At 46.8% G+C, this 25,986-nt stretch overlaps 1 pseudogene; it reads left to right on the top strand.

The window, feature by feature from the left end:
• Positions 1-1,864: 1,864 nt before the first annotated feature.
• Positions 1,865-21,129, top strand: LOC118591220 (annotated as a pseudogene).
• The last annotated feature ends 4,857 nt before the right edge of the window (positions 21,130-25,986 follow it).

The raw sequence follows: 25,986 nt of genomic DNA, 5'->3' as shown, positions 1-25,986 counted from the left end.
TTTTTGTAGGATTTTGTTGTAATTTGCTATTCACACTCTCCCAGACCCTTGCAGAAGAAATGCCAACTTGGCCTATGTGATTGTCTGAGTTCAAGAAACTTCATTTATTAGAAATCTGACATCCTGATGAAATGTTCTCGGTTTTTCTATAAATGTCAATATGAAGGTCTGTGATTTGCAGACCCAAAGCATGTCCCATCAGGGACTGCATTTTCTTCTGTTTCTGCCCCACCCTGTGTGGCTCCAAAGGTGAGCTAAGGTTGGCTGTTTGTGTGCCCTGCCAGGGGCTTGGCTCTAGAAAATTTCTTTCATGGTGGTAACTTCATAGGGCTCTTCATTTTTTTTTCTTTATTAAGAATTTTTTAATTCATTTTACATACCAACAACAGATCCCCATTCATCCCTCCTCCTGCTCCCCCACCACCTACCACTCCCACCCACTCCTCATCCCCTCCTCCAAAAAGGTAAGGCCTCCCATGGAAGTCAGCAAATCCTGGTATATTCATCTGAGGCAGGTTCAAGCCCTTCCCCTGCATCAAGGCTGTGCAAGGTGTCTCCGAAAAGGCAGCTTATGCACCAGGGATAGACTCTGATCCTATTGTCAGGAGCCCCTTAAACAGACCAACCTACACAACTGTCTCACTTATGCAGAGGGCCAAGTCCAGTCTCAGGCAGGCTCCACAGCTGTTGGTCTAAAGTTCATGAGTTCCCAATAGCTTGGTTTGGTTGTCTGTAGATTTCCCAATCATGATCTTGATGCCCCTTGCTCATAGAATCCCTCTTCCCTCTCTTTGACTGAACTCCCAGAGCTCAGCTTGGTGCTTGACTATGGATCTCTGCATCTGCTTCTATCAGTTACTGGATAAAGGCTCTATGATGGCAGTTAGAGTAGTCACCAGTCTGATCATCGGGGTAGGCCATCTCAGCCACCCTCTCCACTATTGCTAGTAGTCAAGAATATGAGTTGGAACCAATATTTTTGAATAGCAATATTCATCTGGATTTCAGTTTAGTGCCTTATGACCCAGATCTTCTAGCAGCAGAAGGTGGTTCCACTGAGGTGGTTTTTCAGTATCTAGTAGTTGGAAGCTACCAGATGAGAATGGGTCAGAAACCACTAAAACTTTGAGGAAACCCCATGAGTTTGAGGAGTGTTGTCACACTTCCCCTCTGGAGATGTGTAGTTGGCTGGATGGTTTTTGTAGTGCAAAAGTTGAGGCCTGGACCTAGAGTATGCTGGGCAAAAACTCTACTATCACCAATACCTTGATCTTTTGGTATGCTTTTACTTTTTATTTTCAGGCAAGGTGTTACTCAGCTGCCCAAACTGGCCTTGAATGTGTTCTGTAGCCAGGCAAGCTTTGAACTTGTGATTTATGTGCCTGGGCCATCCAGATAGCTGAGATTACAGGGTGTGCCATGTAGCCTGGCTCCAGCAATGTACCTTTTTAATGCAATTCTGGGCTGGAGTTGAGTTTGGAATAGTAGATCCATACTAACCAGTAAGAGTGAAACTCTTTAAATGAAATGGGGATTGCTGACTGGGATGTTAGTGCATGCCTGTAATCCTGTGGCTTGAGAGGGAAGAGGATCAGGAGTTAAGGGTCAGCTTCACTGCATAGTGAGCTTGAGGCTAGCCTGAGCCACATGAGACTGTCTCAGACAAACAAACAAAAGGCAGAGTATCAACTTATCTGGTTTTCATTTTAGGATGAAAAGTGGAGTCTACAGTTTGTTAGCAAAGAGAGCCACAGGTTGCTAAAAGCTCACTGAGTAGTTTTATGTCTAGTAAATTCCTCTACCTTATAGTCTCCCTCCCCCTCCCCAGGCATATGTAAAGCCATGTCCTTTCTGTACTCAGGCAATGTTTCCATGTCAGAGCGAACCTGCTCTCAGTAAGAATGAGCTCATCTTGACCACTAAGGCCATCATGAAGAAGAACAAGTTTCTCTGCTGCCAAGACAGCCTCTTGCAGGTAGGCTCTGCCCTGTGGTGGTGAGAACATGGTCTAACAAATGCCTCCCAGTGCATTATGTAAGCCGTGGTCTTAGTATGTTTTTGTTGTGTCCTGGACAGTATCTCACTAGTCAGCATGAAGAATTAATGTCTTGTCTTCCTGTTGGGAGGAAGAACCTAGAGAACTGGTCTGTGTGAGCCCTGTCACCAGCCCCATGTCCACTCTCTTACTCCTTCTGCAGCCATTCTGAACATCTGTCACTAGTGACTGCCATGTGTCTGTCTCAGATTGCAGAGTCTTCCCATCACGGATCAGAAACCCATTGTGTTGTCTTCCCATTCCTCTTGGGGGCCTTGATCACGGCTCTTTGTTAAATGAAATCATTTCTATCTAGAAAGATGTCTGAACTGCAGGGCTATCCTACATGTCTCATACCTTCTAAATACAAAGGAGGAGTTTAGCTAGGTATGGTGGTACACAACTTAAGTACCAGCACTGGGAGGCATAGGTAGGTGGATCTCTGTAAGTCTGAGACCAGCCTGATCTACAAAGTGAGTTCCAGGGCAATCAGAGCTGTTACACAGAGAAAAACCAAACAAAGAAAGAGCTGACTATCCCAACCCACTCTGAGAAGCTGTAACCATAGGACAGAAACAGTGAGTGATGTTCAGAGTGATTGATAATGTGTCCAAAGAAGCCTTCAGAGTGGAGTCATGCATACTGAGTGTGGAAATGTATGTAAGCCTCATAAAGTCCCCAGAGCTATGCTGAGCTTCTTCCCACAACAATGAGACTGAGATTAAGGGCACTGGAAAACTCTTGGGTGTTGTATGATTTTTTGTTTGTTCTGACAAGTAAAGATTGCCTGGATATCAGAGAAGCAGAGCAGCAGCCACTAGATACTTCTTACCTCTAGGCAATCTCAGAGATCCTGTCTCCACCTGCCTTATATTACTGTCTCCACCTCCCTAGTGCTGGGATTAAACAAGTGCACCACCACCTCCCAGCTCTGTTTCTCTTTTAGATTGGTTCAATCTCGAGTAACCAAGGGTGGCCTTGAACTCCTGGTCTTCCTGCTTCTTCCTTCCGAGTGCTGCGATTAAAGGTGTGTGCCACCACTGCCTGGCCTTTATGGTTAACTAGTGGCTAGCTGCACCTTCTAATCTCCAGGCAAGCTTTATTTCTCAGAACACAAACAAAATATCAAACAACACATGGGAAAAGGTTGGTAATGAGACCTAGTCACATCTTCAGAGAGTCAGTTTTCCAGAGTGGAAGGCTCCTTATAGCACTGTGTAAGAGAACCAAGGCCCACACTGCATCCTTGATGCTGTGTGTTTACCAGTTCTTAGCTATATAGTATACTGTGTCCATTGTTGGAAGTTACAGAATGATTGCACTGTCTAAATCATTGAGAATCATACAATGTTTGTGTGTTCTGTAATTATTTCAGGGAATAATTTCAGGAAATAACATTCATTAAAGGGGTGTCTGAGAAGATCAAGAAAACCAGAGATAAGTATGGCATCAACAACAATGGTACAATAGAGGTACAGCCTTCCCAGACATGTCAGGACACAGTGTTTCACAGATGTGCACTTGGCTTTGTCCTTCCAGCCTCGTGTGCTGTACCACTTGGACCATATCACCCCCACCCAGAAGTTTCTGAAGACCTGTATGGACAAGTACATGAGATAGGTATGCTAATTGTTCTAGACTGCCAGGCATCCATGCAGGATTCCCATGCCTGAGATATTCTCACTGGGTTCAGCATCCTGGCAGATCTCAGACTACATTGAAGAAGTGTTTCCTCCTGATGACTGCTTTATTCTCGTCAAGCTTTCCCTGGAACAGATCCAACTTCTGAGACTGGAGGTGAGTCAGAGAGGTAAAATGTGGAGGATGTGATCCCACGGTCCTGAGACAGGTGCTACCAAACCAGGGTTAATGTTCAGCAGGCAGAGAAGCAGTGTAAAGATTCTGGCTGGTCTTTGTTGTTGTCACCCCATTAACTGTCACGTCCTTCTGAGTTGTCCCTGATGCAGACAAGACTTGGCCATCATAGGAAACTCTTTGACTCCGTGTGGGTATGATCTACATGTGTCGGTTTACCAACACAGCATGTTAGGATATTTGATCGCTGTGTCCATCTTCATATCCTATGGCCAGCTCTGCCTTACTCACCTGTGAGTCTCAGCACAGGGCTTGGCTGGTTTGTAATGTTTTCAGTTGGTGGGTTAACCTGACCCCTCACACTGGTATTTGTGAAGATAAAGAACATTTGACTGGTAACCATGTATCTAGGGGTCAGCTGACTTGGGTTGGGATTGTAAACTGATAACAGCCTCTTTACCCTTGCTCTCTAATCCTTATGGCAGTCTTAGCCTTGAAACAGTTCTGGAAGCCATTCCCAAGTGCCACAGTCCACAGTCTTGTGGTTCCCACATGACAGTCAAGTCTCTCTTTCTGTGGGCCTTTTGACTCTGGTAATACAGTTGATTTATAGACATTGATGTATCTTGTTAGTAGAGTAATTGCTTAGCATGTACAAGGTCTTGGGTTTTATCTAGGGACCAGAAAAAAGGAAAAAAAATGAAGAATCCAGTTACATGTGGGAGTGTAGCACACAAACCACAATCTTTTTAGTCCTCCTGGCCCCTGTTCTCCAGACAGTCCAGAACTTTCTCCATGGGCTCTATTTGTTGTCATTGGTAGGGCATAAATTTTCAGTAAGGAAAACATTCATTTTTTGAGTATAAAGAATCTACTATTTATGGATCAAGCAGAGATATTGAACATAAATATGTTCTATATCATAATTTTGTGGTGTACTTAACTGCTCTTCCAGGAGATAAAAGTTCTGTTCTAGCACCCACAACCTCCTGTAACTCCAGCTCTAGGGGAGATGACCCCCTCATCAGTCTTCATGTGTACCTATACACAGGTGACATGCATTCACACAGACAAACACACATACACATGAATCAAAATAAAATGAATTTCGTGGTAGACCAGGCAGCACAAACATGACTACCAAGACTTCTTCAAGAGCCCTCATGAGCCAGGCAGAGGCAGCCAGTCTCTCAGTTCAAGGACATCAGGTCTACATAGTGAGTCCTAGGACCAGCAGGACTACACAGAGAAACCTTGTATCCGAGGGGAAAAAGCCACCATGACATCAAGGATGAAAGCCTTGACACAGAAGTCGGCAGATGTCTCTTGGTAATGTCCCCTGGCACTTTGCAGGTGAATGCTGAGACAGTGTGGTGCTCCATCTGCACATCTAAGCTCCGAGTGAAGCCTGGTGATGTAGCTGTTCATGGTGAGGCCGTGGTGTGTGTCACACCCAGGGAAAACAGCAAGAGCTCCATGTATTATGTGTTGCAGTTTCTGAAAAAGGATCTACCCAAGGTGAGGCCAAGAGTCCTCTTTTGGAGATAACCCAGAGTGAGGATGGGGACCAGGGCACTACAGAGACCAAGGATGGCACCGAGTACTTCATGGCCATATACCCACTGGCTCAGCCTGGTCCTTAATTGATTTAGGGAATGGGAGAGTGGGTAGTGTGCTTGTGGTATTTGACTCCTTCTCACTACCTTGTGGGTCCCAAGGATCAAACTCAGGTTGTCAGTCTGTGGCAAGCTCCTTTATCCACTGAGCCCTCAGCTAGCTCTTGTATTGACTTCTTAGACTGGAAGTCTGTCTGTCCATCTTCTTTCTGCTCTCTCTTCAAGCTGATTATAGATTGGGGCACAGTCCTCTGAACTGTGTGTCCCCTAACTCTAGGCAGTACCCAGGCACTCTTGGAGTACACACTCTGCTGGTAATAATGGGGCTGAGAATGCCATGAACTAGGTTACCAGCCCATTCTTCAGTCCTATTTCTGATCCTCTCAATAGGGACCTAGAGGTTGCAGCATCTTGAGCATTTGTGTTGAACATAGGTGGTGGTACAGGGCATCCAAGGGGTGTCCAGAGCTGTCATCCATATCAATGAGTAGAGGGCAAAGGGAAAGTTTAAGTGTCTAGTAGAAGGTGACAGCCTGTGGGCAGTCATGGCCACCCATGGTATAGAAGGTACCCAGAACACTTCCAGTAACACCTATGAGGTACCATTGCAACTGGACCCTAAGCCAGTACCCAGCTGTTTCCTGCCTCTGGCATTTGCTCTCTCTTTCCCAGCATTTAAACAGCAATCTGTTTGGGGAAATAAGGCAGTGTTTGCTTTGTGCTTGTCAAATGGGAAGGAGTGAGGTAGCTCCCAGAAGGGACTGCCTCCACTCACTCCTAGCTCTCCCTAGGTGGAGAAAACTCTGGGCATTGAAGCTGCCCAGACAACCATCATCAATGAGATCCAGTACACGATGGTCAACCATGGCATGAGCATTGACAGGAGGCACGTGATGCTGCTCTCAGACCTGATGACCTACAAGGTGTGAGAGAAGGGAGGCTCCAGGTTGTCAGGGGTCATGAAACCTACAGTCAGGCAAACAGCCAAAGAGTGTATACAACATAGAAAGTACACTTCTGTGAGGACTGACCTGGACAGGAAGTAGGTGTCACCACCAAAGGCCCATGTGTGCTGATGGGATCAGGTGTTTCAGTAAATTCTCCATGTGAGAATTTCAACACAACCAGTCGTTGGAGGAGAAAAGCTCTAACACGGCTTTTGTTCATGTCCTGAGTCTTATTCTACAGCCAAACTGGCCGTTACCAAAACTAGGATGCCCAGGTGACTTGGGGTGATGGTTCCCTAACCCATTCCAGTGCTGCTTCTGTAGCCATTTCCAGAGAGTAGTGCTGGGGGTGTAGCTCAGTGACAGAGTGCTTGTCTAGCATGCATGGCCCTGTGCTTGGTCTCCATCAGCACTCATAAACACACACACACAGAGTAAGTAGTGTAGTAGGAAGCTGCTGTGGGTGTTTGATTCCTCCCCATACAGTAGTGCATTGTATTTCTATGACCTGATGAGCCTATACTGAAGTAGAGGACATTATGGAACCAGAGGTGTACCTCAGACATAGAGCAAGGTCATAGTAAATATCCCTGTGTTTCTGGGCTCACCTCCAGAACCAAAATACAAACACCAGGCGTGACCATGGCAGCCATGAAGGAGAAGGTATCTGCAAATGTGTGATTATGGTATTTCACTTTTTCTGCAATACAGGTTTATATCTATTTGTCATATGTGGGTGCATAATCATGTGGGTGCCCCCTTGTTTACTCTTCCTCATGACCCATTGATTTTGTTTCCTCAAATGCTTTTATTAGCATATATTAATTGTGCATAACATGAATTTCATTATGACCTTTTTGTGTATGTATATCCTGACATATTTGGTCATATTCACCTCCTGTTTCCCTCTCTTGTGCACTTCGCACACCCCTTTGTCCCCTTCCTCTTCCTCCTAGTCCTTCTATTTTCTTGCCTTTTTTTTTTTTAATGACCCAATGGTTATCATTAGGGCTGCTTATAAGGGCAGATGTTAGGAATAAGCTATTTACTAGACCATGGGCACCTCACCAGTGTTTACACCATTGAAGAATATGTCTGTCTCCATCCCCAAAAACCACTACCTGGCTATAAATCCTCAGGTGAGGCTTCATGAAGTCCTCCCTCACATGATAAGATGTTGACAATACTGGTCCCACGTGGGTCTGTTGTATGTTTGGCTTATTTCCTTGACAGGAATTAACTAAATTGTTTCTAGTATCAGCTTAATGATCATAGGAAAGGAGAAGAAACCCCCTTTTTTAAACTCATTTCTAATTCTGTGTGGCACAGTGTCTGGGTACACTTGATAGGTAACATGCTGTCCTTGGGATCCCCCAGTGGCTGTGAAGCTGCACTAAAAACCATCTGCTTTTAGTGGTGCCATGAATAGCTGCTTGGCTGTTCCTATTGGTTCTGGTGTCTTCTGCTTTGGTTTTGAACTTCCTGGAATGGCTTGAGACTTATCTGACCATCTTCCCTGGCACAGGGTGAAGTCCTGGGTATTACTAGGTTTGGCCTTGTCAGTCTGACCAACAGGTAGAGTGGAGGCAGGACCAGTCCAGCCTGTCTCTCCCCGGGGCTGAGAAGGATGGTGAGTGTCTATGGCCCAGATCTCCCCTGTCCCCCGGAGAGCAGCACACTTAGCCGGGAGTCTTGTCAAAGCAGGAATTCATTTTATTGCATCAGGAGTGGACTTATATAGGTCAGGGTGACGAGGGAGGGGGTGAAAGTAGCAGGCCAATGAGATGATGCCATCTCAGCACTTACTAGGCAGAGGAGATTCTAGTTCAGGTTGAGCTGAGTCACTCATATGTGAAAGTCATGTCTGAAGACAGGTCACCACACTCAAGTTAGGCTCAGGAAGTTACACTGGGCTTCACACCCGGCCCTTTTCTTTTTTTGTAAGACATGGGCCCCTGTCTTAGGTTGTCCCCCACTTGGAGATCTTACCCGTCATTGAGTACCATGTATCATGAATGGGAGAGTGGGGTTCGCTCTGTGACCTCTCTTGGGTTGTCTCAGCCCTTCTGAGAGCTTACCCATCATTGGTCAAATGGAGAGCAGAAGAAGGATATTTGTAGGAGAATATCTAGCCATGGGAGGGACCAGACTCCTGAGTGGCTAATCTTTGGTAGTGTACCTGTACCTGATTTATCTTGATTGCTTCCAGTCTGGTGGATAAATTATGTGAACTTATTGAGCACACAAGGCCCAATGGTGAGAAGAATAAGGAGAAGGAAGGGTCCAAGGAGGGGAAGTAGGGTAAGAATCCATGAAAGCCTGTCCACAGAGGACCTTCTTGAAACTCCCGCTGTCCCCTTTTTAGGTCTTCCTAGAGCCTCTTTATCTTATCCCGGACAATCCCCGACCTGTTCGCATAGAAGCATCATTTTTCCTGTAAAAACAAAGACACCCCCCCCCCTTTTCTGTAGTTAGCAGATCTAATCCCCTCCTATTCTGGAGGACTACCTCAGCCAGAGAGTCTAACTGACTCTACAGGTCAAGAATGATGCTGGAGATGGCCTTTACATCATCAATTAACTGGATGGATAATTTCCTAAAAAGATGTGAGGACAGGCCTGTCCCCGCGGCTCCTGTGGCCATGCCTGCAGTTACTCCCAGGACAACAGGGAGAGGTATCATTTGAATGGTTCTCTTGGCCCTTCCTCCTGTGTAGTCAAAAGAGGGTACTGGAAGAGCCTCATTACCAGGGATGATATCCACATCTGGTATGAGTATGGCGGGGACCCAAAGGCCTGTCTATGTCTCAGGGAGAAAGCTAAAAGCCATTCCTCCTCTACACACAAAAACCATTTCCATGGGGGGACATATCTGCTTAAAGGGGAAGGGGGTAGTGTCGTTGCCAGCACAAAAGAAAGAGGAGACCTGGTCCACGTCAATGGCGTTGTACCATTTTGTGGGGAATCCAGAGACAGGAATTAGTGGGCAAAACATGGAGGGGCTGCATCTTAATAGGTGGGGCAGGGGAACAGCCAGGTGGGGGGACAGTAGAGGAAACATCAATTTAGAAAAATGTAAAGTTTGGGGTTGGGGATTTAGCTCTTTGGTAGAGCGCAAGCACAAGGCCCTGGGTTCAGTCCAGAAAATAAATGGATGGATAGATAGATAAGATAGATAGATAGATAGATAGATAGATAGATAGATAGATAGATAGATAGACAGATAGATAAATAGATAAATAAATAAGCAAACGAATGAATCCAGAAAATAAATAAATAAATGAATGAATGAATGAATGAATGAACGAACAAATGAGCAAACAATGGAATAAATAAATAAGATATGCACCATAAAAAATGTAAAGTTGGAATGGGAAACATTAACAGGCAATGCCCAATGGTCACAGTGGCCCTGGGCAGAGGCAGAGCCAACAATTTTCCAAAACGGAGGGATTGATCTGATTAAGTGTGGAGAGAGATGTCTCCAGGATGGCCTGGATACCAGCTTCAAGGTTGGTCCCCTTTCTCATTATGGAGGGCTAAGGGGTGGTAGGAGAGCTTGGGGAACTCAGCTTTAAGCAGTTGTTCCACTCTCTTTGGGGTGTGTAATTCCCACAACTGGTCCTGTACTCCTCTGCCTTCAGAGTAACTGATGGGGGACTCCAATTCCCAGCAAACATGGTAACCAGAATGGCAGAAACAGGATTCAGTTCCCCCATCTGCCTTCCAAGGCAGAACCAAAAGTACCCAAAAATAGCCAATGCCATTTCTGGTGGCAATCCAGTAGGTCTTATCAGCCTTTCTAATGTATTCATGCACCGTGGTATAGCAGGTGGCATGCATGGATTGGTAAAAGGAGGTGCAGGAACAGGGCCCAGGTTTGCCATTTACCGTAGGTATGATTTTAGGCTTCTCTACACAAACCCATTTATGTGAGGCAGATCCAATAACAGTGGTGCTGGTACAAATGCTGAGGTATGCAACCTTGCCACCACAATCTGCCATGCTCATCAGCTGTCCAGAGTATGGTAAGGCCTTGAACAGTCCACTACCACTATCACAAGGTTTTCCATATCAGGTTCAGGGTTTCTTGTGCATCATAAGGACCCCCAAACCCTTCTTCACCGGGCTGGGTAGTCAATACCACCATCAGGATGAGCAACAGCATCTGCATCTTTGGTGATTTCTGAGGAAGAAGCAAAAAGACTATCCTCCGTGGTAGAACACTCCCTGGAGCCATCATTATCATTGTCCCCTTTTTGGGGTAAATATTTGAGGTCTCTGGCCAATACCCAAATGGGTCTCTTTTCATTTTGAGGAAAGACACATCTGAACCCTCTTCCTGCAGTGAGGAGTGGGTCTGGCCCTTTCTAGGCCCCAGTTTAGGGGTCCCTCCACTTGACCCAAATGGTACTATAAGTAACCAAGGAGGACTAATGTTTTTGAAAAGGAGACAAAAATTTACCTTCCCTAGAAAAATTTAAAATATTTAAGGTTAATAATGCCTTTCTTAGTTGATCATGTGAGGGTAGAGACTCCCCCTTTTGCTTTTGTAATTGGGACTTAAGTGTTTGGTTGAATCTCTCCACGATGGCCTGACCCCTAGGATTATAGGGGATGCCAGTAGAATGAGAAATTTTCCAGGTGTGTAGGAAATTTATAAAGGCTTTGCCAGTAATGCACGGGCCATTATCTGTTTTGATTTGGCTGGGTAAACCGAGGGTGGCAAAGCATTGAAGCATATGACTAATAGCATGCTTGGACCCCACGCCCCCAGCATGAGCTGATGCCCAACAGGCGCGGGAGAAGGTATCTATGGAAAGAAAAACATATTTAAGTTTTCCAAATGGGGAATAATGTGTGACATCAATCTGCCAGAGATGATTGGGGTGAAGTCCTTGGGTATTGCTCTCCATCTTTTGGAGGGGAGGGATCTGAAGGAAGGGCTGTCAGGCCTTACAGGTCCAGACCATTTTTCTGAGATCTTTAATCAGTACCTGAGGAAACTTATGTTTCAGGCCTCTCCAGTTAACATGGGTAAGTAGGTGAAAATCTGTGGCCTCAGTAACAGTATTACATTGAGGCATTGAAGCCAGATGGTCAGCCAACTGATTTCCTTTGGAAAAGAATCCCAGCAAATTTTGGTGACCTCTAAGATGTTGTAAATAAATGGGATTGAGTCTCTGTTTAAGTAAGGAGCAAATCATAAGAAGAGAAATGGGGTTGGAATCTAATTTAATATGGGCTTCTGCCAGGTTGGGCAAAAGATTTATAACATAAAGGCTATCAGAGAATAGATTAAATGACTCTGATATGGAATCTAGTGCCATAACAACAGCAAACAATTCCTTAAACTGCATAGATCCCTCCACCTCATGGGAGAATTGTTGGTTTGTTTGTTTGTTTTTTGAGACAGGGTTTCTCTGTGTAGCTTTGCACCGTTCCTGGAACTCACTCTATAGTCCAGGCTGGCCTCGAACTCAAAGATATCTACCTGGCTCTGCCTCCAGAGTGCTGGGATTAAAGGCATGTGCCACCACCACCCGACCGGGAAATTGTTTTTATAGGTATAGGTTTCTCTCCTCGTCCAAGGGGTGGGAACACAACTAGAGAAGCCCCCAAATGTCCCCCATTGGTAAACACCATAAGAAAATCGGGGTTTGGATGAGGCAGAAAAGTTCTAGGGGGCCTCCACTCCAGATAGGAGAAGGGCCATAATGGCAATCAACCTTCCCTGGAAACCCCTCAAGGGCTGTGGCAATTCTGCTATTATTTCTTTGAAGCTAGTTAAAGTCAGTAATTTTAAATGAAACAATAACAGAATGAGGTTCTGTGCCAAACATCCTGACAGAAATATCCCTGCCCTTAATAATGCAATTGGCTACCTGGTTGGTCAGGGAGTAAACCCGGGGGGCTCCACCCACTGAGAGGTGAACCCAATGAATGGGCTCCCCCTCTTGTGTGAACAGCACAGTGCATAAGGTTTCCCCAGGAAAAATACACAGGGAGACAGGCAGGTCAGGGTGGAATCTCCTAAGGGCTGCTGTATCAATGGCTTGTTGAACCTGTTGCAAGATTTGCAGATGGTGGAAGATAAGGCTATCTGGGATGAAAGGTCAAGGCCCTTAAGGAATTTATTTAAAGGGGTTAGCTGCTCTGTGGGCACAGAGATCCATGGCCTCAGCCAATTTATTTCTCCCAGCATCTTTTGAAGCTGAGTTGAGGTATAGGTCTCTTGAATAAGCAACTGGGGTTTAGCTGGAGAAACTGTATCAAGGGACAGTAGAGAGCCCAGAATGTTAAAAAGGAGGATGGACTGTATTTTATCGGAAGCTACCCTAAAATTATGAGCTTTCAAGATGGTAAGGCAATTAGTGGTGAGGTCCTGAAGGTCTGTCAAAGTGAGGCTTCCTAAAATAATATCATCCATGTAAATATAAAATGTCAGGGCATCCCATCAGGGAGAAAAAAATATGTGACATAAAGTACTGACACATAAGGGGCTGTTAGCCATCCCCTGGGGCAAAACGGTCCCCTCAGACCTTAAGTCAGGCCCTGCAATTGGTAGAGGGCAGGGACAATGCAAACCTCTCCATATCATTTAGGTGGAATGGAATGGAGAAAAAACAATCCTTACTATCAATAATAGTCAGATAATAGGTATTAGGGATGGCAGGTATCCAGGGAAGTCCCCTTTGGAACCATTAGCTTTTTTTTTATAACAAAAACAGGAGGTTTCCAGGGACTGGTGGATGGCCAAACATGCCCCAAGGATAATTGTTTACCCAGAGCATCAAGCTGTTGTAATTTAAAGGATGGTAGAGGCCACTGATCAACCCATTCAGGTTCCCCAGGTGTCCACTGAATCTTTGGCACCAGGGGGCGAGCAGTGGCCCTTAGGATTGGGAAGCTTCTCAAAATAGGGATCATGCCTGTAATTGGGGTGTGTTTCATGCCCCTCCTCAAACTGCTGTTGGTACTCTTCAATGTCAAGCACGTCCTGATAAGGAGGGGCCTTATGGCCTGTGGTGATAAAGCTTCCCCAAGGATGTCCTGACCAAGAAGGGTAACAGTTACACCAGGAACCAGAAGGGAGCGAACCTCCCATGATTACTGTCAGGGTTGGTCCAGGGCAACCAATTAGCTTTCTCCCATGACATAGAATGCCCCCCCCCCCCAATGCCAAGCACATGGGATCCGGGAACCAACTGCCAGGAGGAGGGAACTTCCTCCTTTTGAATGACTGTGCGGTCAGCCCCAGTGTCTATGATAAAATTAAAGGTTTTTCCTTCAATAGTCAAGGTCATCTTGGGCCTCAGGGCAAGGACCCGTACCAAGGGTATGGTCCAGAGGGCTTTGACCACCTCTTTCCCCTTATTTAATGGGGCTGGGGATCACCCCTGGGGGAGTTTAAAGGCGCCTCTTGGAGGTTGAATTTAGATCTACAGTCTTTTGCCCAGTGGAACCCCTTCTTACACCTGGGGCATGGGGTTTGGGACAGGCCCTATGAGGAGGAACCATGCAGGTGCCCTTAACATGGTTAGGACACTCTTTTAAAATGGCCTTCCTTCCCACAACCAAAGCAGGACCGTTTTCCTCCCATAGAGACTTGCTGGAGGGCATTGACTAATGTCATCTGTTCCCTATTAGCTGCCTACGTGGCTACGGCCATGGTTTGGGCCTGGTGAGGAGTAGAGCCAACATCTCGGGAGGCCACAATCCATTTGCTAATGTCTTGATCTCTCAATCCAGCACAGGCAAGTTTATGATCAGTGTTCGTGCCGTCCCACACCAACATTTTTACAAATTTATCCTTCAGATCCCCAGGAGGAAAATTTCTCTGGAGACTCTTATTGACCCTTTCAACATACGTCGCTAGTCCTTGCCTGATTTCTGATAGACCCCGGATATAGGAGCCTCCGTGGGGCCTTCATCCAATTGTTTTCCAAGCAGCTATCCCAAGTGCCCTAACTTGATCTTGATAGGGGGCAGGGATGGCGGCCTGCTGGAGGCCTGTGGAGTACTGGTCGGAGGTACTGGACAGCATTCCAAAGGTGATAGGGATTTGAGGGTTGGCCACTTGATTTTTCTCTGCCTGGACCCTACACTCCTCTAGATAGAAGGCATCCCATTTCAAGTAGAGGGGTCCGGAGAGGACTGCTTTGGCGAGGGTCTTCCAATCCAGAGTGGTCAAGGCTTGATGAGCCAGACCAAGAAGGATAGTCTCAGCTCAAGAGGAATTTGGCCCATTCTCTGAAACGGCCTTTTAAAGGCCCTTAAGTTTCTAAGCCTCCCAGGGGTACCAGGCAAGGGAGCGATTGCTGCCAGGGTTAATATTAACAGGAAAGAAGCCAGTCACCTCCTCTGGGGCCGTTCCCCCCCCCCCCCAGTAGGGCAGAGGTGCAGACAGATTGGGGAAATGGAATGCGGGATGGAGGGAGCTATGAATGGATTGGCAGGGAGAGCGGACAGATGTTGCTGGGCCCTTTGAAGGCCAGGGGGCAGCATCAAAGGGATCGAGAGATGGATACATTGAGCCAGATGAGCCAGGCTGACTCGGGTTTTGGTTTGGGTGTGGCCTGAGTTTTTATGTCCCTTTTGTCCCCAGGCTTCGTTCCATCTTCTTGAGGTCTCCCTACAGGCCCCTTCTCCTTGTAGGGCTCCAGATTTATGTCTCACCTCTTGGGGTGTTCCAAGGTATCCACGGGCCATTTCACCTTAATGGGCCTTGGTGGAAAGCAGCCCTTTAAGGCAGTAACAATGGGGATAGCAGTTAGGATCCTGCCCTCACTTTGCACATGCACAGCTCTGGGTCTTGACGTCATCAGGGGGTGCTGGCAACTATGTACTCGAGGTGTGGTCACACAACCTGCATTTTTTTTTTCTTTTTCTGGAGCTGAGGACTGAACCCAGGGCCTTGCGCTTGCTAGGCAAGCGCTCTACCACTGAGCTAAATCCCCAACCACAACCTGCATCTTAAAAGCCATATGCAGACCCCTACTCTCTCCGCTCTGCTCTGCTCCCTCCCGGCCACCGTCTTTCTCTTTCTCCAGACCTGGCTCTCCTCTTTCTCCTCCCCCCTCTCCCTCCTAATAAAGCTCTAAAAACTAACACTGTGTTCTGTCTGACTGTGACCAGCTGCAACCAGCGCCCTCACAAGCACTGATTACCATCCTTTCATTGGTGCCGTGGACTCCCATAGGAGATTCCACTCAGCCTCTGGGGCTGAGCGTTGTCAGAAACCTATACTGAGGACCTGCGACTGCCTATTTGCTTTCTCATTTGCCCAGCTGACGCTGCTGCCGCCACCTCGGTACTGCATCAGGACTGCTCCTGCCACCATGACCACTGCTGCCAAGATTGGTGAGTCCCCTGCCATTTCCCACAAATGCAGCCTGAGCTATATTACTCAAGATAGACCCCTGGGGGGTCCTCTGCTGAGTATCATGACACATTCTATCTTGAGGAAGTATAGGATGCTGTCCACGCCCCTGGGAGGTCCTCCAGTAAGTACACCCCAGCCCTTACCCTTATCGTGACAACAGTTGGGTAATTTGTGCAGACTGCCTATTCTCAAGGACACTTGAAATAGGAGCTGAAACAGGAAATGGGATCCTGTTTGTTATTTTAATTTTTTATTTTCCTCTCTCAGTACTGCAGCCATGGGACATAGGGGCGGATACCAGAAGATCTGGCTGTTTGAACCCTGATACTTCATGGGAGTTATTTAACTTCTGCCAGCAAATGGGCAAATGAAGAGTTACCTTATCCCCAAGCTTTCTACTGAAGCTCTGGACCCTTCTCCTTCTCTATTTCTGATTCTTTCTCTGCCATGTGCAGCCAGCCACTACTGTGTCTATCTGACTTCCGTTCTCTGCTCTCCAGTTATTGGTTGGGCCACTTCTGCCCACCCTGTCTCTCACTTTAACTCCTCCCACTCATTCTCAAGCTGCCTTGAGAAGCACAGACAGGTCTGGAAGCAGGCTAGGATCCATGCAAATAAGTTTACAGTAATAAGGATGGCTCTTTAGCCATAGATTTTATATCCTGCCTCCTGGAAAGTCTTCCTAAAGCTGTCCCCAATCCAACAGAAATTAAAAAAAAAAAAAAAATTCAAGACACACAGTAAAATCTGTCTCTTGTCCCCCAGACTTCCCTGACATAGGACTAAAACTTAAACATCTGGAGAGCAAGGCTCCTGAACCCACAGGGGGAAGTTTCATCTGTGGCATTTAAGGTGCACCAGGAGAGAGATAAAAACACCCAAGTGTCCAGCTGGCTCCTGAAAATTGTTGGTTGTGAAGAGAGAAAAAAAAAAAAAGGCCATGTGGTCTAGTGCATGCCCTGCCAGGCCATCAATTGACCCTTGTTCAAAGTGCCACATAGAAGCCAGGTGGCGGCGCACACCTTTAATCCCAGCACTCAGGAGGCAGAGGCAGGTGGATCTCTGTGAGTTCAAGGATACCCTGGTCTCCAAAGAGAGTTCCAGCAAAGGCACAAAGCTACACAGAGAACCCCTGTCTCAAAAAAAAAAAAAAAAAAAAAAAAAAACAAAGTGCCACCTAGAAAGACAACCTGTCAGCTGACTGCCCCCAGGCACCAAGAGGCAGGGGGACAGACAAAGACCTCCAGCAGACCTAGGCTTGGCCACAGGCTCGTTCGCAGGGAACCCAGAATGCAGCATAGAAGCAATCCGTTTCTTTCCTTCTGGATACCAGTGCCACTAACCCAGTCCTGGGAGTTTTAGGGTCTTACCTCTCATTTCCCTATTGTCAGGGTAGGGAGGGACAGCCTTACCCACCTCACCAGACTTAATTGCACTTTCAGGGTTACTTATTGGGAAAAGATTTTCCAGCTAAGGTAGGAGCTTTCATTTCATTGCTCCCTCCAAGTGCCTCACTCCAGACCTGTCAGAAGTGCTTCTCCTCCTCACGAACACAGACAGGGCCCTGATCTCTGCCCTGACCCTAATTCCAAAGAAATAAGTTCTCATGCACCACAAGATTTTCTCTTCCTGGTTCCCTCCTCTAACTGTTCGGCTAATGGCTGCTTCAGACCACCACAGAACTGGAGTTCAGGGACAATCATCAAGTAAGAAATTGTAACAGCTAAAAAGTATTTACACCCCCAGACCCAAAAGTGTCTGGGCTCTACAAAAACAGACTTTAATATAACCATCTATTACTATTAAATGCTCTCAACAATTGATCACCTTTGTCTCCTGGATGTTAAACTAGTAAAGGAAACAGATGCCTTAAAATAATCTGTCTCTGATAAAGCTTAAAAACATGGGGCTGGAGAGATGGCTCAGAGGTTAAGAGCACTGACTGCTCTTCCAGAGGTCCTGAGTTCAATTCCCAGCACCCACATGGTGGCTCACAGCCATCTATAATGAAATATGGTGCCCTCTTCTGGCGTGCAAAGTTACATGGAGGCAGAACATTGTATACATAATAAATAAATCTTTAAAAAAAAATATGTTCCAATCTTTCTGTCTCTCTCATAGCACTAACCACTATAAGCAGAGTACTAAACACTACAATGGTCACTAATTTTCTCATGGCTGCTTCTTAACATGTTCAAGATTTTTCCCAAGCTCCAGAAACCAGCTTAAATCCATCTGGACAGGTGGGATCTACTTCAGGCTTTTCCTGTCTCACCAGCATCCTGTCAGATACAAAAGCAGCTAGAGTGCCAAACCAAGAAGGATGGATGGCTCCAGGGCAGCAGAATAGCCCACCATCCCAGGATGCCTATCTACCTTGAAAGGCCCCCTTCCCTACCCGCCTAAGAACCAACCAGTGCCCACCAAGTCAGCTGGAAGCAGTTTTTCCAGGAGAAACGACACCCCTATTCCTATTCACTCACTTTTTTTATAATAAGCAAAAAGTTTGGAATGTTAGGATCCTGCCCTCACTCCTGCACATGCACAGCTCAGGATCTTGCATCTTACATCATCATGGGGTGCTGGTGACTATGTACATGCAGAATGGTCACGAAACCTATGCCTTAAAAGCTGGATGCAGACCCCGTTCTCTCTCTCTCTCTCTCTCTCTCTCTCTCTCTCTCTCTCTCTCTCTCTCTCTGCTATGCTCTGCCCCCCACCATCTTTCTCTCCCTCCAGGACTGGCTCTCCTTTTTCCTCCCCCCTTTCCCTCCTATTAAAACTCTAAAAACTAACACTGGGTTCTGTCATGACCATGACATTTTCACACCACAACTAGCACCTCGACCAGCACCATCCAGTCTCTCCTCTGTCAACCTGGGTCCTATGAATCAGGATTTCTATTCTATCCCAGGTGTCCTAGTTGAAAAGACTGCCATCAGGCAACCATGGGGCGATCTTATTGAGGTAAGTCCATGTCTGGAGTGCCTGACTATCAGAGAGGTTGAGACCCTTGCTCTTTAGTAATACTCACAGGAACTCCAAGGAAGGATTTAGCTTAGAAGAAGATTGCCCCATATCTTATGGAGGTACACTCACCCACAGACCGATTGGCCCATCAGCATTCTTCTGTCGAAGAAATCGTTCCTCACACAGGGCACCAGTCTGTCAGTCTGACCAACAGGTAGGGTGGAGGCAGGATCATTCCAGCCGGTCTCTCCCCTGGGCTGATCAGGATGGTGAGTGTCAATGGCCCAGACCTCCTCTGCTCACTGGAGAGAAGCACACTGAGCCAGGAGTCTTGTCAAAGCAGGAATTCATTTTATTGCATCAGGAGTGGACATATATAGGTTGGGACGATGAGGGATGAAGTGAGGGTAGCAGGCCAATGAGATGATGCCATCTCAGCAGTTACTAAGCAGAGGCAATTCTAGATCAGGTTGAGCTGAGTCACTCATATGCAGAAGTCATGTCCGAAGACAGGTCACCAAACTCAAGCTGGGCTCAGGAAGTTACACTGGACCTCACGCCTGGGCCTTATGAGGCCCAACATGCCTGGCCAAGATCGAGTGGGTGTTGATGCTGACCTCCTTTGAAAAGACAGCTGACCATCTCTTTGATGCTGCTTACTTGGCAGAAAGACTCCATATGCAGTAGGTTTCCTATGTCCAGGCCTATGGCTTACAGAAACAATGGATCATTTGTCTCCAGAGCCCAACTAAGGCACCCTGCCCTCCCTCTCCCCATTATGAGAGCTACTTTCAGTGCAGACAGTTTTGAGTTGAAAAAATTAAATATGGACCCTGAGCCAGTGGGGACCTTTTAGTCCTTGAAGCTGTACTTGGCTACATTTACTAACAGCCTACGTGTTGTCCAGGATTGACCGAAGGTAGACAGTGGAAGAGCCTCCGGGTGTAGGGTAGTCTGTGGTCCTGTCTCCTCATGATGCACTGAACATCATTTTAAGAGCCATGTAGGATAGGAAATGGGGAGACACAGGTTAAAGATGGAGAGACAGAGAAGGAAATGAGAAATCCAGGCCTGGTGGTTGATTCTTTTTATCCCAGCCTTCAAGAGTCAGAAGCAAGCAGTTCTATGTTGAATTGAAGGCCAGCTTGTTCTACATAACAAGTTCCAGGCCAATTAAGGCTACACAGTGAGACACTGTCTTCAAAACATCAACATGAAGTGCAAGAAAAGGAGGGTTAGAATGGGAGAAGCCCATGTACAAGACATAGTATAGCTGTCAGACACCAGGACTGAAACCTAGCACCCACCACCAACACCTTTGCAGCCTTGGCACAGCCTCTGTCCCACACACTACAGGAAATGTCCCATCTCTCTGCGTGGAGTACTCCACTCCAACATTAGCTCTCACTGTGTGATGGGGTTAGTTTGGCTCTTTGCCTCTCTGTCCTGGAGTTGTCTTTGTCATCAACATAGAATGCATCTACTTCCAACTACCTTCCTGTAAAAACAGAGTCCTAGCATGGAGCTTTAGAGCTTTTAAAACTTGAACTGAATCATGTGGTGTATATCCATGCATTTAATCACCACACATTGGAACCAAGTGGACAGATTTTTGAGTTTCTGGGGAGCCTATCCTGGTCTACAGGAGTTGTTCCAGGGCAGCCAGTACTATATAGAGAAACCCTGTCTCCAAAAACCAAAAGAGAGAGAGGTGAAGTGGAGCCAGGAATGGAGAAAATGGCTATCCCTCTGGAAGTCAATAGCAGCCTGCCTTCCAGTATTCTGATAAGGACACTGCTGCCCCTGGCCCTGCACTTCCAGCCCCCCCCCCAATTGGCATCTTTTTTTCTGGGCACTAAGCTAAGGAAGGAAGGTGGCACACTCACCATCTCCTGATTATGTGCAGGTTCCTGCTGCCTACGCACTTTCTCAAAGGCTGTCTATCTCCTACTCTTTACTCCTGTTGCAGAGAACTGGCTTGAGCTGAATTGGCTTCTGGTGACCTACTGGTCTGAGGCAGACACTGTCATTCCAGAGACAGTGCTTCTTGGCCATCCCCTTAGGGTATACACATGGGAAGGAAAATGATGAACCAAGTTCAGCCAGGTGATATGTGGTAGAGCTGGACCTCAGATCCCAACTCTGCAATCCTGATTCAGTCATGTTCCTTCCACTCTGTGAATCCATCTCTCTGACCTTGGTTCTGATTGGTTCCAGGTGTGTCTGAATGCATCATCATGGGAATCCCAATGAACATCCGAACTGGGCTCTTCAAGCTGTTACACAAGGCCAACAGGGACCCAGCACCACCCAGGAGGCCCCTGATCTTCGACACAAATTCCACATCCCTCTTGTCACATAGTTTATGACAGGGGGGTCATCATTCCTGACATTGGCTCCTTGTCCTGTAGGGTGCTAAATGGAAGGACTTTGGGTCCCTTCAACAGACACCTTCATGACCTTTTATGGTACACAGAATCAGAGACCATGGCCTCAGCAGGAACTCTTTGGAAGGTTAACTGGGAGTCTGCTTGTAACCTAACTTGTGGGGAGTTCAAGATGGCTATTCAGCCTAATCAGTGCCCATTCTACCTCACTCTGTCCCTGCAGAAGACCCTAAGGTGTGCTCACTCCTGCCTGTGAGCCAGGTCTAGGTACATAAGGGCCAGGACACTGTCCTGCTGCCCATTCAGTTAGGCTGGATTTTCCACTGATGTACTCATTGTAAATATATCACTGATATTTATTTTAAAAGTTGGAAGCTGTAAACCAAGAAAACTACCTTCAAAGCATTCCTGAAAAGTACTTAGGATGTGAGGTTCAGTATGGGATGGCTAGTCCCTGGCTAGGCACTATCTATTTGAATTTAACTGTCTTAAAAGCAAAGGAAATAGAAACTTATAGTTTCCTAGTAAAGTGAGTCACTTTTGAAGGGCTCTGCAGCCTGTGGCTCCCCAGTGAAGACTGTACAAAATCATCAACAGACCTGAGGAAGAAGAGGGGAGGTTTCTATAAAGTCTCTTATGGACAGAGGTCCTGGGCAGGGTAACTCTTAGTGACAGAAACACATTGCTTGTCTACAAATCTGGGCTTTGGGCAGTATACAAAGGCACTTATGAGGAATGTAAATAATTGGATGGAGGTATCCTTTGTGATTCAATAGCCAACCAGGTTTGGAATGGATCAGCTTGATTTAATTTCTGGTGAAGGAAGTGGGGTGTCTCTGATGGCTTCTGTCTAGTCCCTTGAAGGGATCGGTGGTGTTTGTTTCTAGCCCCTGACACTTACCTGCTGGTGCAGCATCCCTTAGGGAAAGGCAGAGATTGTCATAGGCACAGTTCTATGCTAGCAGCAGTGGATATTATTCAGTAGTTCACATGGTCATACCCACTTTCATTTGGTCTCTATGTGGACCTAAGGAAAGGCCTGAACAGGGTCCTCAGATATAAAACATCACTTTACCTTCCCCTCCATCTCCCTAAGATAGAAGACTGTTAGGGAGAATGGTAAGTTCTTTTCATTAGAAAGGATTGGTAGGTGACGCATTGGAGATAGTGTATGTTTCTATTTTGTGTGTTGAGACAGGGTCTCATGTGCCCCAAGCTGTCCTCACACTGGCTTTTCAGGTTCACCTTGAGCTTAGCTCATCCTGCTTCCACTTCACAAGTGCTGAGATACAGGTGGGGCCACCTAGCCGGTGGGGACAGCACTAGGCATTGACCCAGGACTTGGTGCATGCTAGGCAGTCACTCTCCCAACTGAGGTGTGTCTCGGGTGTTGTCCTTATTTTCCCACTATCCCTTCTTTTCCCCAAGAGGCAGAATCTCCGTGTAACTCAGAGACCTGTAACTGATCCTGCTTTGGTGTCTTTTGGTGCAGAGTAGAGAACACCACACTCAGCCTGAGACCTTTTTCTCATGGTGGATCCACTACTTCTGTTTCCTTTGCTAATAGATCATCACAATTTTATCAGCTCCCTGATGGCTGTATTCTCTGTCTGCTAAGGACTCCTGGGGCAATTCCCTGAAGCTCAGCACATGGCTTCCATGATTAACCCAAACCCCACACTGTAACCATCCCTGCAGGTTCTTCCTGAATGTGCTTTCAATCACTTGTACTTGAGGAAGGTGATCTTTTTTTGTCTACATTCATCCTAACGTGGCTTCTCAGTAATATTTAATTGCTCATATTGATAGAGGGATTTTGAGGAAGGAATGACACATTCCTGGACAGTGTTTGGAAAGTGTAGCTCAGTTCTCAACATGGAAAGTACTATGGGCCTTCCAATCAAGCTAAGGGAACTTTTAGAAAATAGATACCTTCCAGAGACCAGAGAGAGGCAGAAGGAAGCTGCCGGCCAGGCTCAGAGGAAAACGGGAACAAATAAGTGATTCTGGTGAAGGCAGAGTGAGTGTTGGGCAGGAGATAGGGGCTTCCTGGAGGAGGTGGGCTTGAGATGGGCCTTCCAGTAATGGGGCAGCAGAGCTGGAGCCTCTGAGAAGCAAATGGGCATCCCTGCTTATAATTGCTGAAAGTCAAGATTCCAGAACATTAGTTTATTCGTTCCCTAAGTAAGGATCTAGCAAGGCCAAGGCTGTTATGCTGGGCATGCTTATCTTTTACCTTTCCTGGGTCTTGGAGGTGTAATGTGGGGAAAGAAGGAGACAAGCAGGAGGCAGATGGACTAGTGTGTCCCCAGCTGAGGCCAGAGATCACTGCACTTCAGCTTTAGGAGTTTCCTTTAAGTGCAGTGGCTGTCAACACTAGTCATCTGGAGAGAAAAGTGCTTCTGGCCAAGTGATTATGTCATCAGTCTCTCCAGCAGACTCCTCTGACCAACTCTCCCTGACAGTGTTCCCTCAGGGTCCTGAATCCGCAGTTGAGGATGGCAGGTAGATCTCTAGTGTAGTCAAACATCTGTCAGAGACATGGGACAAGGGCATGGATAGGCTTTCTTTGTGCCAGCTTCCATGTTTTGGGCTGTCAGTGTGGTGACCTGGTGAGTCTTTAGACCATTTTGTGCCCCTGCATGACTTTTCAATCCCAGCCATGGGCCTGGAGTGATCAGGCAGGAGATCTGGACTGTCCACAACACCTAAGTGCTTGTGCACTGTATTATTTTTCTACTGGCTTCTGAAACCACAGGCAGACTTCAAGGTTCTGGACCATGTTGCATCCTGTGCAGCTGTAAATATGCCTAAAGAGACCATTTCTGTGTTCGGCTGAAGCATGTGTAGGAAGGTAGAGGAAACCCCTGGCTATTTCCATCCTAATGTGGCTTCTCAGTATTATTTAATAGAGGGATTTTGAGGAAAGAATGAGACATTCCTGGTTGGAAAGTATAGCTCAGTTCTCACCAAGAAAAGTACAATGGGGCTTCCAATTAAGCCAAGGAAACTCTGGCTTTGGAAAGAGGTGCTAAATGGCTTCCCTTATGTCCCAAGAGAGGATCCTGGAAAGGGAATCTGGGCTTCTGGTCAGTTCAGGGAAAACTAATTAGCAGGGTGGTAAGGGCTGTTCTCCATGACATCAGCAGTCCCTTCTCTGGAAATTCTATTGTATCCTGGAGAGCACTTGGCATCCCCTGTGATGTCACCAGTGTTGTAGAGACACCAACATCACTTAGGGCATTCCTTCAGTGCCTATAGGGTACTCCATAGACATGTTGTCAAGACTGAGGAATCTACTTGGGAGAGAGAATGGAGAACATCCAGAGTCCAGAGAGAGGCAGAAGGAAGCTGCTGTCCAGGCTCAGAGGAAAACGGGAACATATAAGTGGTTCTGGCAAAGGCACAGTGAGTGCTGGGCAGGAGATGGGGAGCTTCCTGGAGGAGGTAGGCTTGAGCTGAGCCAGTAATGGGGCAGAGGAGCTGGAGCCTCTGAGAAGCAAATGGGCATCCCTGTTTATCATAATTCCTGAAAGTCAAAGATTCCAGAATATTAGTTTATTTCCTAAGCCAGGAGCTGGGAAGGCCAAGGCTCTGTTGTGCTGGGAACTCCTAGCTTTTACCTTTCCTGGGTCTTGGGGTGCAATGTGGGGACAGAAGGAGACCAGCAGGAGGCAGAGAGGGACTAATGTTTCCCCAGCTGAGGCTAGGCATCACTGCACTTCAGCTTTGGGGAGATTCCTTTAGGTGCAGTGGCTGTTGACTCTAGTCACCTGGAGAGAAAAGTGCTTCTGGTCAAGTGATTATGTCATCAGTCTCTCCAGCAGACTCCTCTGACCAACTCTCCCTGACAGTGGTCCCTCAGGGTCCTGAATCCGCAGTTGAGGATGGCAGGAAGTTCTCTAGTGTAGTTGAACAACTGTAGAGATGTGGGACCAGGGCAGAGATTGGCTCCTTCATGCCAGTCCATGTTCTGGGCTGTCAATGGAGTAATTTGTTGAGTCTTTAGACCATTTTGTGTCCCTGCATGACTTCAATCCATAACTGTGGTCCTGGAGTGACCAGGCAGGAGATCTGGGCTCTTCACAACGCCTGAGTGCTTGTGCACTGTGCCATTTTTCTACTGGCTTCTGAAACCACGGGCCTACTTCAGGGCTCTGGACCATGTTGCATCCTGTGATGCTGTGAATATGCCTGAAGAGGTGGTCTTTGTTCCCCTGAAGCATGCGTAGGGAGGCAAAGGATATCCCTGACTGCTTACCCAGTCACATCTCTACAGAGTGATGGGAGAGCTGAGATCCACAGAGGGGGCATCTCAGCCTGCCCCCAAATATTTGGGTTGTCACTGAGTTGCAGATGTGATCTTAATGTTTGGGCCTCAGGGTGGTTTGTCCATCCTCTATGCCTTGTCATTATGCAAGTTCACTTGTGTTCATCTACCCACAGAGTCTGCTATGGAGCCATCATCCACCCAACCCTCCTCACCAAGAAAGAAGGAAGGAGGGAAATGAAGAAGCTGACCACAGAGCTGAAGCTAATGACCAGCCAAAGAAATGAGATACAGGATCGCCTGATCTTCGTCACTGAAGGAACCATGGACAATAGGTATCCATTGTTTCAGACTCCATGGCATGTCCTCAATGTGACCCTTGCCTTCTTCCTTTCAAGGTCTTGGGTTCTAGAAGGCTGCACTTCCAAAGTGATTCTGTTTCCCAACCTCATGTCTTAAATTCTTCTCAGAGGAAAAGCAGACCTGAAGCTTTGGAGGGAGTGAGATGGGGACTCTAACTATTCTGCTTTCTACAAATGAAAACCAGAGCCTGTAGTCTGAG

The sequence above is a fragment of the Onychomys torridus genome, chromosome 9 (genome assembly GCF_903995425.1).
Source record: "Onychomys torridus chromosome 9, mOncTor1.1, whole genome shotgun sequence".
Taxonomy (NCBI): Eukaryota; Metazoa; Chordata; class Mammalia; order Rodentia; family Cricetidae; genus Onychomys; species Onychomys torridus.
The sequence above is the reverse complement of the archived record's forward strand: the minus strand, read 5'-3'. Positions and strand labels throughout refer to the sequence as shown.